The 14,630-nt window shown below is 43.0% G+C and overlaps 1 protein-coding gene across 5 annotated transcripts in view; it reads right to left on the minus strand.

Moving 5' to 3' along the window:
- The window catches only part of ppargc1a (peroxisome proliferator-activated receptor gamma, coactivator 1 alpha), a 701,995-nt gene that overhangs the window by 635,945 nt on the left and 51,420 nt on the right, over positions 1-14,630 (minus strand). The gene's annotated exons all lie outside the window — the stretch shown is intronic.

Consider the following 14,630-nt stretch of genomic DNA (forward strand, 5'->3'; position numbering starts at 1 on the left):
AAAATTTGCCTTTCAGTATTCCTATAACAAGGACCATAAGAGCATCTATACTGTTTCTTCAAGCCATGAGTGTTTGATGATAATTTTGTTGGCTGCATAGATTTTTTATTAAACTTTCTTCACCTTCCTGTTACAAGGTATCACGAACATGGAATGAAAAGAACAACTTGCAAGTCAATCTTATACTTTCTCTACAAATTAGTCCAAATGAAGACCTTCTTAAGATTAAGGCACTATTGCTCCAGCCTAAAAAATAGGCATTTGCCAGTATTTTAGGAGTTGTAATCCTCATTGTTTGATTCACAGGAATTGTGCACTGAATCTTGATTTGTTTTTCAGTACACTACTGACAGTGTTTCATACGGCGTCTTGCACCCGACTTTAATCTGAGGCTTCTCTGCAGACTTCCTCAGTGACTTATCTGACATTCATCCCCCAAGAATCACCCAAAACAGTCAAAGTAGTCATTCATATAATTTGTTGTTTCTCAGACCTTGCTGCATACCATTTGACAACTATGAGTACATTTCAAAAGTAATTTATTGGTATAAAGCCTTTGGGACACTATGAAGATCTGAAAGGAGCTGCAAAAGTAGATGTTCTATGATTTATTTTTCTTGGGGCATAGATGGCCAAATATTTATCATTAATAACATCGTAGAACTTGGGAAAGTCTGTAATGTTGTAAAATTATGGGCTGTTCTCATTCAGCTGCTGGTTTTCCCATTGGGAATATAATGGTGTTTATTGGACAATTTGCAAATGCTGGAAACTGCAAATAAACATAAAAGATTCATGTTTAACACAACATTCTGAATAAATATTACCAATCATACATGAGAAAATCCAGGGTATGACAGAATAACTTGTACCAATTTGGATGTATGAAATTCTCCTGATGAGCAAGACTGTGTTGTTTGATGTATTTGCATGCAGTACTGATGTCAAATTATTAACAATGACTTGGAATGAAATCTTGAGTGACCCTTCCTAGGATCTTCATTCAGCTAATCTGAAGCATGAACAATTGTTAACTGTTCCATCATTAGTTACACATTGAGCTGCCTTGCCCTAAGCTCTAAAATTTCCTCATTAAATCTCTTGAATTCTATATCATTAATTCTTTAAAATGCTCCTTAAAACCACTCTCTTAACTTTAGCTTTCTTTCTAATTTTATTTTAGAATGCTCCTGTTTTATTACATTAAAAGCATTATATAAAAGATATCAAAAATACTGAATTGCAGGCAGTTGAGGCATTTCAGCAAATTACATAACACCCATCATTGTCTTATTTTCCCCTCAATATTCCTATTTAGGCATCCTGGCTAGAATTAAATGCAGACAGAGACACAAAGTTATATATTTAGAACCGCACCAATGTTGTCCGAGCTCCACATAAAAATTACCTAATGGGCCTTATTTTTTCCCTAGGCAAAAGTGAGGACTGCAGATGCTGGAAACCAGAGTTTAGATCAGTGTGGTGCTGGAAAAGCACAGCAAGTCAGGCAGCATCCGAGAAGCAGGAAAATCGACGTTTCGGGCCAAAGCTCTTCATCAGCTCTTCCTGATGAAGGGCTTTTGCCCGAAACGTCAATTTTTCTGCTCCTCAGATGCTGCCTGATCTGCTGTGCTTTTCCAGCACCACTCTGATCTAAACCCTTATTTTTCCCCTATTCATCCTTTTACACTTGATGTACTGGAACTCAATTCCTGTACAAAAGGTGGTAGAAGCAGAAACTCTCCTAACATTTAAGAAATATTTAGATGCAATACCAGGCTATGGGCCAAGTACTAGAAAATTAGATTAGAATAGTTAGATGGCTGTTTTGAAAATCAGAGTATATTCACAATGAGGTGTCACTTAGGCCACCTCTGAGCATTTCTTTTTCCTTGCCTTCCTACAACATTTCGGTGCGGTCCCAGAGTCCACAGCTGAGCTGGAGGGGGCCTGCTCTGTCATGAACTCTGTTAACTGGAAGATTTGGGTGAACAACTATAGGGTTGTTTCGAAGGGTATTTAGTTGTAGTTAAAAGCCAAGAAATGATTACAGTGGTCTTGTCCAGATGCAGGCTCACCCTCCCTGGCTGCAACATCCACAGGAACCTTATCTCTCTGGAATGTCCTGACAGGAGTCTTCAGTGAAGCCTTGTGTGGTTCCTCCTCTAACATCGTTTATATAAAGTTAAAAATCACACAACTCCAGGTTATAGTCCAACAGGTTTAATTGGAAGCACACTAGCTTTTGGAGCGACGCTCCATGAAGGAGCGTTGCTCCGAAAGCTAGTGTGCTTCCAATTAAACCTGTTGGACTATAACCTGGTGTTGTGTGATTTTTAACTTTGTACACCCCAGTCCAACACCGGCATCTCCGAATCATCGCTTATATAAGTTATGTTAGGAAGGCTAATGGAATGTTAGCCTTTATTGCAAGAGTTTGAGAACAAGCATAATGATTTCATGGTTAAACCACACCTCGAGTACTGTATGCAATTTTACACCCCCTTAGCCAAGATATTATTGCCATACAGGAAGTGCAATGAGGGTTCAACAAATTTGATCCCATGACAGCAGGACTGTTCTATGAAAAGTGATCAGGCAAACTGGGCCCATATTGTCTAGAGTTTTGAAGAACTAGAGGTGATCTCACTGAAACGTACCAAATACTTAAAGGGATAGACAGGGTCAATGCAGGTACAACGTCTCCCCTAGTTGGAGAATCTAAAACTAAGGGCACAGATTAAAAACAAAGAGGAATGCCACTTAGATCAGAGATGAGTAGAAATTATTTTACTCAGAGGATTGCAAATCTTTAGAATTGTCTCCCACAGCAAAGATTCAGTCTTTGAGTATGTTTAAAAGTGTACAGATTAATAGATTTCAGATTACCAGTGGTACAGAGGTTAGGGAGATGGAGTGAGTAAAATGCACTGAAGTGTTCGCTCAGTCATGATTATATTCAATATGGGGTAGGCTAAATGAAATGAATGGCTACTTCTGTTTCTTTGTTCTTATGTCCGAGTACCTGCTGGTAATACCTTGCCTCCTTGAGAGACCAGGTTCCTAGAGTGAAGGAGAGGACTCATCCCCTATCACCTCATCATTGACTAAGTACCAATGATTAAAGCAATGTTTTACAGGTTTTTGTGTTGTTTGTGTGTGTAGAGGAGTCTTAAGTGGGTTTGTGTTTTAACTTGTCAATGGTTCAATTGGTTTATCTGTTCATCATTATGTAGCATGCATTTATTTGTAATAAATAGCAATCCTTGACAAGTACAGATACCTCATCTATGCTTTCTGTCCACCTCAGTCAGAAAGAATAGTAAAATGGGGAATTCTGCATACTTTTAAAAATTCTTATATTTTGTGACAGCTCCAGGAATCACTGGTCTTGATTTCCAGTATGCCACCACAGTAAGGCATAACAAAGTTTGGGGGCTTATTCAAGCATGAGGTTCTAAACTGCATTTAAGATATGGCATGGGAAATGGCAAAAGATTTCCTGCAGGTGACAGAGTTGTCCTTACATTCTTAGGAGAACTTTCAAAGATCGGGGTGATTGACTTGATGACTGAACTGGAGTTAGCATTACCTAATGGAGCTAGGAAGATCGAAATAGTTGGAATATTAACTTGGGTTTAGAGGATATATGAGAGAGACCAAGTACTCTGGGTAGTGAAATTTCAGAATCAGGTGATATTCAATTATGGCTAAAGCAACTTAAGCATTAGGAGAAAATAAGTAACTAGAGCTTGCAAGAAATAGACAGCAGAGCAAGATAGAAAAAGAAATCAAAGTTTTGGAAGGAATGAAAACTGTAAAGAATGGAAATGAGAAAACTTGAATTACGACTGGAAATGTGAAATAATTACACAGAAGAGGGTTGGACATAACTCATTGAGTTGACAGAGCAGAGGAAATTTATGCTTCACTGTCAGAAGATGGTTTCTCCAAATATGCAAGTGCAATATTGTTATATTGGACTGCACACAAGTATGTGCCTAAGGCACATAGGCAAAGATACCAGAATTTAAGGAAACAGACAAGATAAGCTGAATTCAAAAGGGCTATGCCAAGTATGGGGTGGCATGGTGGGTCAGTGGTTAGCACTGTTGCCTCACAGTGCCAGGGACCTGGGTTCGATTCCAGCCTCGGGTGACTGTCTGTGTGAGGTTTGCACGTTCTCCTAGTGTCTGCGTGGGTTTCCTCCGGGTGCTCCGGTTTCCTCCCACAGTCCAAATGTGCAGATTGGGTGAATTGGCCATGCTAAATTGTCCATAGTGTTAGGTGCATTAGAGGGAAATGGGTCTGAGTGGGTTACTCTTCAGAGTATCGGAGTGGACTTGTTGAGCCAAAGGGCTTGTTTCCACACTGTAGGGAATCTAATCTAATCTAGTTTTGACAGATGAATACAAGTATTATAAACTAAACTGAAAATGTGTTGCTGGAAAAGCGCAGCAGGTCAGGCAGCATCCAGGGAACAGGAGAATCGACGTTTCGGGCATAAGCCCTTCTTCCTGACCTGGATGCTGCCTGACCTGCTGCGCTTTTCCAGCAACACATTTTCAGCTCTGATCTCCAGCATCTGCAGACCTCACTTTCTCCCTACTATAAACTAAAACCACACAAGCTCTTAGGGAGATTATTCTCTTAAAGTAATTTAAACACTCACCACCTTCCATGATAAGAAACCATATTGAGAATCAAAGGCTTGTAATTGCGAAACAGAAAGCAGGAATGGCTAATGACTATGAGCTAATCCGTAAACCTAAATTTTAAAGTGATAGAAAATGGGAGAGTGGAAGGTAGCCAAGGTAAGGAATGGATAGCTGACAAATGCCACAAGGCCTCCCCTTCAGAGCAGAGTACTGAGGGTAGAGCCAAAAATCAGAAACAGCAATAGTAATAAAGGTGGGACACATTCATTCAGAATGCTGAAAGTTGCAAGAAACACTCATGGCACCGACTGGGACTCATAAGAATGAGCCCAAAAAGAATATCTAAAAGTCACTGATCAGTTTCTATCTTTATTCACAAAGAAGAGACCAGAGGTAAACACCACTACATGCACAGAAAAACACAGTAGAGGAGAGGTGTGAAAGGATTTTTAACGTACAGGGATGATAATTCCTTTTTTAAAAAAAATGAAAACATCAGAACCCATAATAAAACTAAAGAGACAGACAACTACTCAAACTGTACTGCTAGAAAAGAAATTAGTTCTTTCCTCCAGAGAGTTCAATTAAATAAATGGTAAAGGAGAAGAGTTCCAAAGTCCAAGTGGAGTATGAACTGTTATTTGGACCAGTGGTAGTCAAAATGATTAAGAAATTAACTGTGGACAGAGTTGATTTATTTCTGGAAAATGATTCAGCAGAAGTGAAAATTATAGCTTTGCCTGCATTCATGTAAAATCCAGTTGAAGCTAATGTGGTGATACTAAGGCTGTTAAGGCTGGGAGATTAAGTAATTCACATCCAGTTAGTGATCAGGGGCATCAGAGTGTGACTGTAAGTGAGGCAGGTAGGGGGAACCTGAGTTCAGGAGTTCAGGAGTGCAAGAGCCTCAGCCTTTGACCTTGTTCAACAGGTATGAGATTCTTGCTCCCTGTACGGATGAGGAAAAGGGCTCTGGACAGGATGAGCCAGCTGACCACGGCATCATGGTGCAGAAGGCCATTCAAGAGGGGGGAGCAAAAAGACAAGTAGTTGTTATAGGGGATTCTATAATTAGGGGGACAGCTAGTATCCTTTACAAGCCGGATCGGGAGTCTCGCATGGTGTGTTGTCTACCCGGTGCCAGGGTTCGGGACATCTCTGACCGGCTTGAAAGGATATTGGAGCGGGAGGGTGAGGATCCAGTTGTTGTGGTCCATGTTGGGACTAACAACATAGGCAAAGCTAGGGTGGAGGACCTGTTTGGGGATTATCGAGCACTAGGAAGGAAATTGAAGTACGGGTCCTCAAGGGTCATAATCTCCGGATTACTGCCCAAGCCACGTGCCAATTGGCATAGGGATAAGAAAATTAGGGAATTAAACACGTGGCTAAGGGATTGGTGTGGGAAAGAGGGATTCCACTTCATGGGGCATTGGCATCAGTTTTGGAACCGGGGGGATCTGTACCATTGGGACGGTCTCCACCTGAACCAATCAGGTACCAATGTTCGAGCGAAGAGGATAAATAGGGTGGTCAGTAGGACTTTAAACTTCTGAGTTGGGGGGGAGGGAAAGTGAAAGCGACAGGGAGTATGGAGTTAAATGGAAAAATACACGGCAGGATAGCATATGTGCAGGCAGATTTAAACTTGAGACAGACTGGGAATGCAGCAAAAAGGAAGGATAACTTAGGACATCTTATGACTTCCAATATCTCTAACGATAAGAAAGTTAGCATTAAGGCACTTTACCTGAATGCTCATAGCATTCATAACAAAGCAGACGAACTAATGGCACAGATCATCGTGAATGATTATGATGTGGTAGGCATCACAGAGACGTGGTTACAGGGGGATCAGGACTGGCAGTTAAACATCCAAGGGTTTTCAACTTATCGAAAAGACAGGGAGGTGGGCAGAGGGGGCGGGGTTGCCTTGTTAGTTAAGAATAAAATTAAATCTATGGTGTTGAATGACATAGCGTCGGATGATGTGGAGTCTGTGTGGGTGGAATTGAGGAACCACAAAGGCAAAAAAAACCACAGTGGGAGTTATGTACAGACCTCCTAACAGTGGTCAGGACCAGGGGCGCAACATGTACCAGGAAATAGAGAAGGCATGTCAGAAAGGCAAGGTCACAGTGATCCTGGGAGACTTCAATATGCAGTGGACTGGGTAAATAATGTTGCCAGTGGATCCAAAGAAAGGGAATTCACGGAATGCTTACAGGATAGCTTTTTGGAACAGCTTGTCATGGAGCCCACAAGGGAGCAGGCTATTCTGGACCTAGTGCTATGTAATGAACCAGACTTTATAAAAAATCTTAAAGTAAGGGAACACTTAGAAAGCAGTGATCATAATATGGAAGAGTTCAGTCTGCAGTTTGAAAGAGAGAAGGCAAAATCGGATGTAATGGTGTTACAGTTAAATAAAGGAAATTATGAGGGCATGAGAGAGGAACTGACAAAAATAGACTGGAAGCAGAGCCTAGCAGGGAAGACAGTAGAGCAAAAATGGCAGGAGTTTGTGGGTAAAATTGAGGACACTGTACAGAGGTTTATCCCCAAGAAGAGAAAGATTATCCGGGGAGGGATTAGACAGCCATGGCTGACAAAGGAAGTCAGGAAATCTATCAAAGAAGAGAGAGCCTATAAAGTGGCCAAGAGCACTGGGAAATCAGAAGACTGGGAAGGCTACAAAAACAAACAGAGGATAACAAAGAGAGAAATAAGGAAGGAGAGGATCAAATATGAAGGTAGGCTAGCCAGTAATATTAGAAATGATAATAAAAGTTTCTTTCAATACATAAGAAACAAACGACAGGCAAGAGCTTTTTCGCAACAGAGAGCGGCGGGAGCTGGGCGGAAGTTCAGACGGAGTGCAAAGCCAGTTGGGAAGGTAAGTGATTACTATATAAAGAACTTACCTCGACGCCAACGGTCTTTTTATAACAGAGAGCAGCGGGAGCTGGGCGGAAGTTCAGACGGAGCGCAAAGCCGGTCGGGAAGGTAAGTGATTACTATTAGAGTGGGTGTGTTCTAAACCCCAGGTCCTACAAAGTAGGGTCTCCCTCCCTCCCTCCTCCTCCTCTAACCTTAATTAAGAGTCCACAGACGTGCCACAAAAAGAGGGTCTAAGGAAGTTTAGATCGAAGAGTGAGGCTTCAGCTCAGGACTCTTTGACAAGGAGGTTGAGTGAAGTGATTACACCACAGTTGAAGAGGGTGAAGACATGACTGCCCAGCTGGTTCAGTGCGCTACGTGCTTGATGTGGGAGGTCAACGACTCTGGTGTGTCTGGCTCGTATATGTGTGGAAAGTGTGTGCACATTCAGCAATTGACCGAGCATATTGCAGCACTGACGAAAGAACTCGAAGAACTTAGGCTCATCCAAGAAAACAAGACAAGACCTTCAGCGATGTTATTACACCAATCATGCCAGAAGAGAGCAGAAGAGAGCAAATGATGAGAAAGGCAAAGAGGAGACAGGTAAAAGAGACCCCGGGAGAAGTACCTGTCAGGAACAAGTTGAAGCTTTTGAAAGCAGAGACTGATGACACTGCCAGTGGGATGAGGCCACTGCAGACCTCACTTTCTCCACACTGCCAGTTCGCAAGGCGGCCAAGTTTGTCAATCAAAAGTTGCCACAGAGGCAGAGCGGAAGAGTCAGACATCGCACAGAGCCGTAGTAATAGGAGACTCCATCGTGAGAGGAACTGACCGGGGTTTATGTGGCAGCAGACGGGATTTAAGGATGATGTGTTGCTTTCCTGGTGCTAGAGTGAAAGACATCGCGGACAGAGTGCAGGAAATCCTCAAGGATGAGGGTGAAGAGCCAGAGGTGGTGGTACATGTTGGCACAAATGATGTCGGGAAGAAGAGGAGGAACATACTACAGCGAGACTTCGGAGAACTAGGAAGAAGGCTGAAAAGCAGGACGTCCAAGGTGGTTATCTCCGGTTTGCTTCCAGTTTCTCGGGCTAGTGTGGCCAGAAACAGGGAGATAATGGACTTGAACGTGTGGTTGGGGAACTGGTGCAGGAAGCAAGGATTTAAGTTCTTGGATCACTGGGGTATATTTTGTGGTAAACATAAATTCTACAAGAGAGACGGCTTGCACCTTAATAGGTTAGGGAACAGTATTCTGGCAGGCAGGTTTTCTACTGCAACACTGCTACATTTAAACTAAGTAGCGGGGGGGAGGGGACAAGCTGGATGTTTAAAAAGGAAATTGAAGGGAAAGTTAGAACAAGAGAAGTCAAGAAAGACAACTGTATTAATGAGGCAGAAAATTCGGAAAGGCATCATGCTGTAAGGTTGAGTGAAATAAGGGTTGATGGGAAGGGTGAGAGCAGTAACAAATTAAAAATACTATACATGAATGCACGAAGCATTAGACATAAGATGGATGAGCTTGAGGCTCTTCTGGAAATTCGCAGATACGATATTGTGGGGATAACTGAGACGTGGCTTCAAGTGGACAGGGCCTGGGAAATGAATATTCAAGGATACACGTGTTATCGTAAGGACAGACTGACGGGCAGAGGGGGTGGTGTGGCCTTGTTGGTAAGGGACGATATTCAGTCCCTTGCGCGGGGGGACCTAGAGTCAGGAGATGTAGAGTCAGTGTGGATAGAGCTTCGAAATACTAAGGGTAAAAAGACCCTCTTGGGAGTCATCTACAGGCCCCCAAACAGTAGTCTGGATGTCGGATGTAAGTTAAATCAGGAGCTGAAATTGACCTGTCGCAAAGATGTCACTACAGTTGTTATGGGGGATTTTAACATGCAGGTAGACTGGGAGAATCAGGATGGTATTGGGCCACAAGAAAGAGACTGTGTGGAGTGCCTCAGAGATGGATTCTTAGAGCAGCTGGTGCTGGAGCCGACCAGGGAGAAGGCAATTCTGGATCTGGTATTGTGTAACGAACCAGAATTGGTCAGAGACCTCGAAGTGAAGGAGCCATTGGGAAGTAGTGACCATAATACAATAAGCTTCAATCTGCAATTTGAGAGGGAGAGGGTACAGTCGGAAGTGACAGTACTTCTGTTGAATAAAGGGAATTATGGAGCTATGAGGGAGGAGCTGGCCAAAGTTCAATGGTGCAATACCATAGGACAGAGTCAGCATGGATTTATGAAGGGGAAATCATGCTTGACTAATCTTCTTGAACTTTTTGAGGATGTAACTCTGAAGATGGACAAGGGAGACCCAGTAGATGTAGTGTATCTGGACTTTCAGAAAGCTTTTGATAAAGTCCCACACAGGAGGTTAGTGAGTAAAATTAGGGTGCATGGTATTGGGGGCAAAGTACTAGATTGGATTGAAAATTGGTTGGCTAATAGGAAACAAAGGGTAGTGATAATACCTTAGCAGGGATGACCATGGAGGAACAATGGTGGATATTTCTGTGTATAATGCAGAAGTTGCAGGATCGTTCATTCCTAAAAGGAAGAAAGATCCCAGGAGGAGGCATGGGCGGCCGTGGCTGACGAGGGAAGTAAAGAAACATATAAAGTTAAAAGAGAAAAAGTATAACATAGCTAAGATAAGTGGGAAAACTGAGGACTGGGAAGCTTTTAAAGAGCAACAGAGGATTACTAAGAAGGAAATACGCAGAGGAAAAACGAGGTACGAAGATAAACTGGCCAAGAATATTAAGGAGGATAGTAAAAGCTTTTTTAGGTATGTGCAAGGCAAAAAAATGGTTAGGACAAAAATTGGGCCCTTGAAGACAGAAACAGGGGAATATATTACTAGGAACAAAGAAATGGCAGAGGAATTAAATGGGTACTTCAGATCTGTGTTCACTTGGGAAGACACAAGCAATCTCCCTGAGGTAACAGTGGCTGAAGGACCTGAACTTAAGGGAATTTATATTTGCCAGGATTTGGTGTTGGAGAGGCTGTTAGGTCTGAAGGTTGATAAGTCTCCGGGGCCTGATGGTCTGCATCCCAGGGTACTGAAGGAGGTGGCTCGGGAAATCGTGGATGCGTTGGTGATTATTTTCCAGAGTTCAATAGATTCGGGGTCGGTTCCTGAGGATTGGAGGGTGGCTAATGTTTTACCACTTTTTAAGAAAGGTGGGCAAGAGAAAGCAGGTAATTATAGACCAGTTAGTCTGACCTCAGTGGTGGGAAAGATGCTGGAGTCTATTATAAAGGATGAAATTACTGCACATCTGGATAGTAGTAACAGGATAGGACAGAGTCAGCATGGATTTATGAAGGGGAAATCATGCTTGACTAATCTTCTTGAACTTTTTGAGGATGTAACTCTGAAGATGGACAAGGGAGATCCAGTAGATGTAGTGTATCTGGACTTTCAGAAAGCTTTTGATAAAGTCCCACACAGGTTAGTGAGTAAAATTAGGGTGCATGGTATTGGGGGCAAAGTACTAGATTGGATTGAAAATTGGTTGGCTAATAGGAAACAAAGGGTAGTGATAAACGGCTCCATTTCGGAATGGCAGGCAGTGACCAGTGGGGTACCGCAAGGATCCGTGCTGGGACCACAGCTTTTTACAATATATGTTAATGATATAGAAGATGGTATCAGCAATAACAGTAACAAATTTGCTGATGATACAAAGCTGTGCGGCAGGGTGAAAAGTGATGAGGATGTTAGGAGATTACAGGGTGACCTGGACAAGTTAGGTGAGTGGGCAGATGCATGGCAGATGCAGTTTAATGTGGATAAATGTATGGTTATCCACTTTGGTAGCAAGAACAGGAAGGCAGACTACTACCTCAATGGAATCAATTTATGTAAAGGGGCAGTACAGAGAGATCTGGGTGTTCTTGTACACCAGTCAATGAAGGCAAGAATGCAGGTACAGCAGGTAGTGAAGAAGGCTAATAGCATGCTGGCCTTCATAACAAGAGGAATTGAGTATAGAAGCAAAGAGGTGCTTCTGCAGCTGTACAGGGCCTTGGTGAAACCACACCTGGAGTACTGTGTGCAGTTCTGGTCTCCAAATTTGAGAAAAGACATTCTGGCTATTGAGGGAGTGCAGCGTAGGTTCACGAGGTCAATTCCTGGAATGGCAGGATTACCTTACACTGAAAGACTGAAGCGACTGGGCTTGTATACCCTTGAGTTTCGAAGATTGAGAGGGGATCTGATTGAGACGTATAAGATTATGAAAGGATTGGACACACTGGCAGTAGAAAACATATTTCCACTGATGGGTGAGCGCCGAACCAGAGGATACAGCTTAAAAATACGGGGTAGACCATTTAGGACAGAGCTCAGGAGAAACTTCTTCACCCAGAGAGTGGTGGGTGTGTGGAATGCTTTGCCCCAGAGGGCAGGTGGAGGCCCACTCTCTGGATTCATTTAAGAAGGAGTTGGATAGAGCTCTCAAAGATAGTGGAATCAAGGCTTATGGAGATAAGGCGGGAACAGGATACTGATTAGGAATGATCAGCCATGATTATATTGAATGGCGGTGCAGGCTCAAAGGGCTGAATGGCCTACTCCTGCACCTATTGTCTATTGTCTATTGTCTATTGTCTATTGTCTAGTAGACATTGGGCCACTTCAAACTGATGCCGGAAGTCTAGTGATGGGAGATAAGGAAATAGTAGGAGAACTTAATAAGTACTTTGCGTCTGTCTTCACAGTGGAAGACATGAGTAATATCCCAACAATTAAAGGGAGTCAGGGGGCTGAATTGAGTATGGTTGCCAATACAAAAGAGAGTGCTAGAAAAGCTAAAAGGTCTTAAAATTGATACATCTCCTGGCCCTGATGGGTTACATCCTAGAGTTCTGAGGGACGTGGCTGAGGAAATAGCGGAGGCGTTGGTTGAGATCTTTCAAAAGTCACTGGAGTCAGGGAAAGTCCCAGATGATTGGAAGATCGCTGTTGTAACCCCCTTGTTTAAGAAAGGATCAAGGCAAAAGATGGAAAATTATAGGCCAATTAGCCTAACCTCGGTTGTTGGTAAAATTCTAGAATCCATCATTAAGGATGAGGTTTCTAAATTCTTGGAAGAGCAGGGTTGGATTAGAACAAGTCAACATGGATTTAGTAAGGGGAGGTCGTGCCTGACAAACCTGTTGGAGTTCTTTGAAGAGGTAACAAGTAGGTTAGACCAGGGAAACCCAGTGGATGTGGTCTACCTAGACTTCCAAAAGGCCTTTGATAAGGTGCCACACAGGAGGCTGCTGAGCAAGGTGAGGGCCCATGGTGTTCGAGGTGAGCTACTGGTATGGATTGAGGATTGGCTGTCTGACAGAAGGCAGAGAGTTGGGATAAAAGGTTCTTTTTCGGAATGGCAGCCGGTGACAAGCGGTGTCCCGCAGGGTTCAATGTTGGGGCCGCAGCTGTTCACATTATATATTAATGATCTGGATGAAGGGATTGGGGGCATTCTAGCGAAGTTTGCCAATGATACAAAGTTAGGTGGACAGGCAGGTAGTACTGAGGAAGTGGGGAGGCTGCAGAAGGATCTAGACAGTTTGGAGGAGTGGTCCAGGAAATGGCTGATGGAATTCAATGTGAGCAAATGCGAGGTCTTGCACTTTGGAAAAAAGAATACAAGCATGGATTACTTTCTAAACGGTGAGAAAATTCGTAAAGCCAAAGTACAGAGGGATCTGGGAGTGCTAGTTGAGGATTCTCTAAAGGTAAACATGCAGTTGAGTCCGTGATTAAGAAAGCGAATGCAATGTTGTCAATTATCTCAAGAGGGTTGGAATATAAAAGCACTGTTGTGCTACTGAGACTTTATAAAGCTCTGGTTAGGCCCCATTTGGAGTACTGTGTCCAGTTTTGGTCCCCACACCTCAGGAAGAACATACTGGCACTGGAGCGTGTCCAGAGGAGATTCACACGGATGATCCCTGGAATGGTAGGTCTAACATATGAGGAACGGCTGAGGATCCTGGGATTGTATTCATTGGAGTTTAGAAGATTAAGGGGAGATTTAGTAGAAACTTACAAGACAATACATGGCTTGGAGAGGGTGGACGCTAGGAAATTGTTTCCGTTAGGCGAGGAGACTAGGACCCGTGGACACAGCCTTAGAATTAGAGGGGGTAAATTCAGAACAGAAATACGGAGACATTTCTTCAGCCAGAGAGTGGTGGGCCTGTGGAATTCATTGCCACAGAGTGCAGTGGAGGCTGGGACGCTAAATGTCTTCAAGGCAGAAATTGATAAATTCTTGATGTCACAAGGAATTAAGGGCTATGGGGAGAATGCGGGTAAGTGGAGTTGAAATGCCCATCAGCCATGATTGAATGGCGGAGTGGACTCGATGGGCCAAATGGCCTTACTTCCGCTCCTATGTCTTATGGCCTTATGGTCTTATGGTTAGAGGTTTATTTTGTCCTTTTTTTTGAAGAGAGGTTTTGAGTCATAGGAGCTGAGCTGCCCCCTCCAAGCCAATAAAGTAAAACAGGTTGAGGTGCCTTGGTTTTTTTAAAAAAAAGGTTGAACAATAGCAGCAGCATAAATGGATGGAGTCAGAGCTGAAAATGTGTTGCTGGAACAGCGCAGCAGGTCAGGCAGCATCCAGGGAACAGGAGAATCGACGTTTCGGGCATAAGGCATCTGCAGACTTCACTTTCTCCTGGATGGAGTCAGACTCCACAGAACCAGGGTTTTAAATTTAGCTTACATCAGTTGGTGGGGTTTTGAAGCTGGTTGTGGAAGCTGCTTGTCTTTCTCTCTGTTATGGCTAAAAACTTGGGTTCTCTTTCTGCTGCCAGAATCACGTGAGACAATCTGTTTTACTGATTTTTGCCTTTGCTAAGGGTGTGTTAATGGGATGTTACTATTTTGGACCAGTTGCTGTTTAGGGTATAGTTAAATAATCTATTATTCTGTTAAGTTTGCCACTAGAGTTGTTATTCCAATTCGTCATTCTTTTGTTTGTATTTTAACTGGGGATAAGAATAATGTGTTTTGGTTAAAGCAGAGTAGTGTGACCAATTGAATTACACTCGGAACACAGCACCTTACATT

Source organism: Chiloscyllium plagiosum, unplaced genomic scaffold (genome assembly GCF_037043375.1).
Source record: "Chiloscyllium plagiosum isolate Xiang-an unplaced genomic scaffold, Cpla_swu_hap1 HiC_scaffold_1, whole genome shotgun sequence".
Taxonomy (NCBI): Eukaryota; Metazoa; Chordata; class Chondrichthyes; order Orectolobiformes; family Hemiscylliidae; genus Chiloscyllium; species Chiloscyllium plagiosum.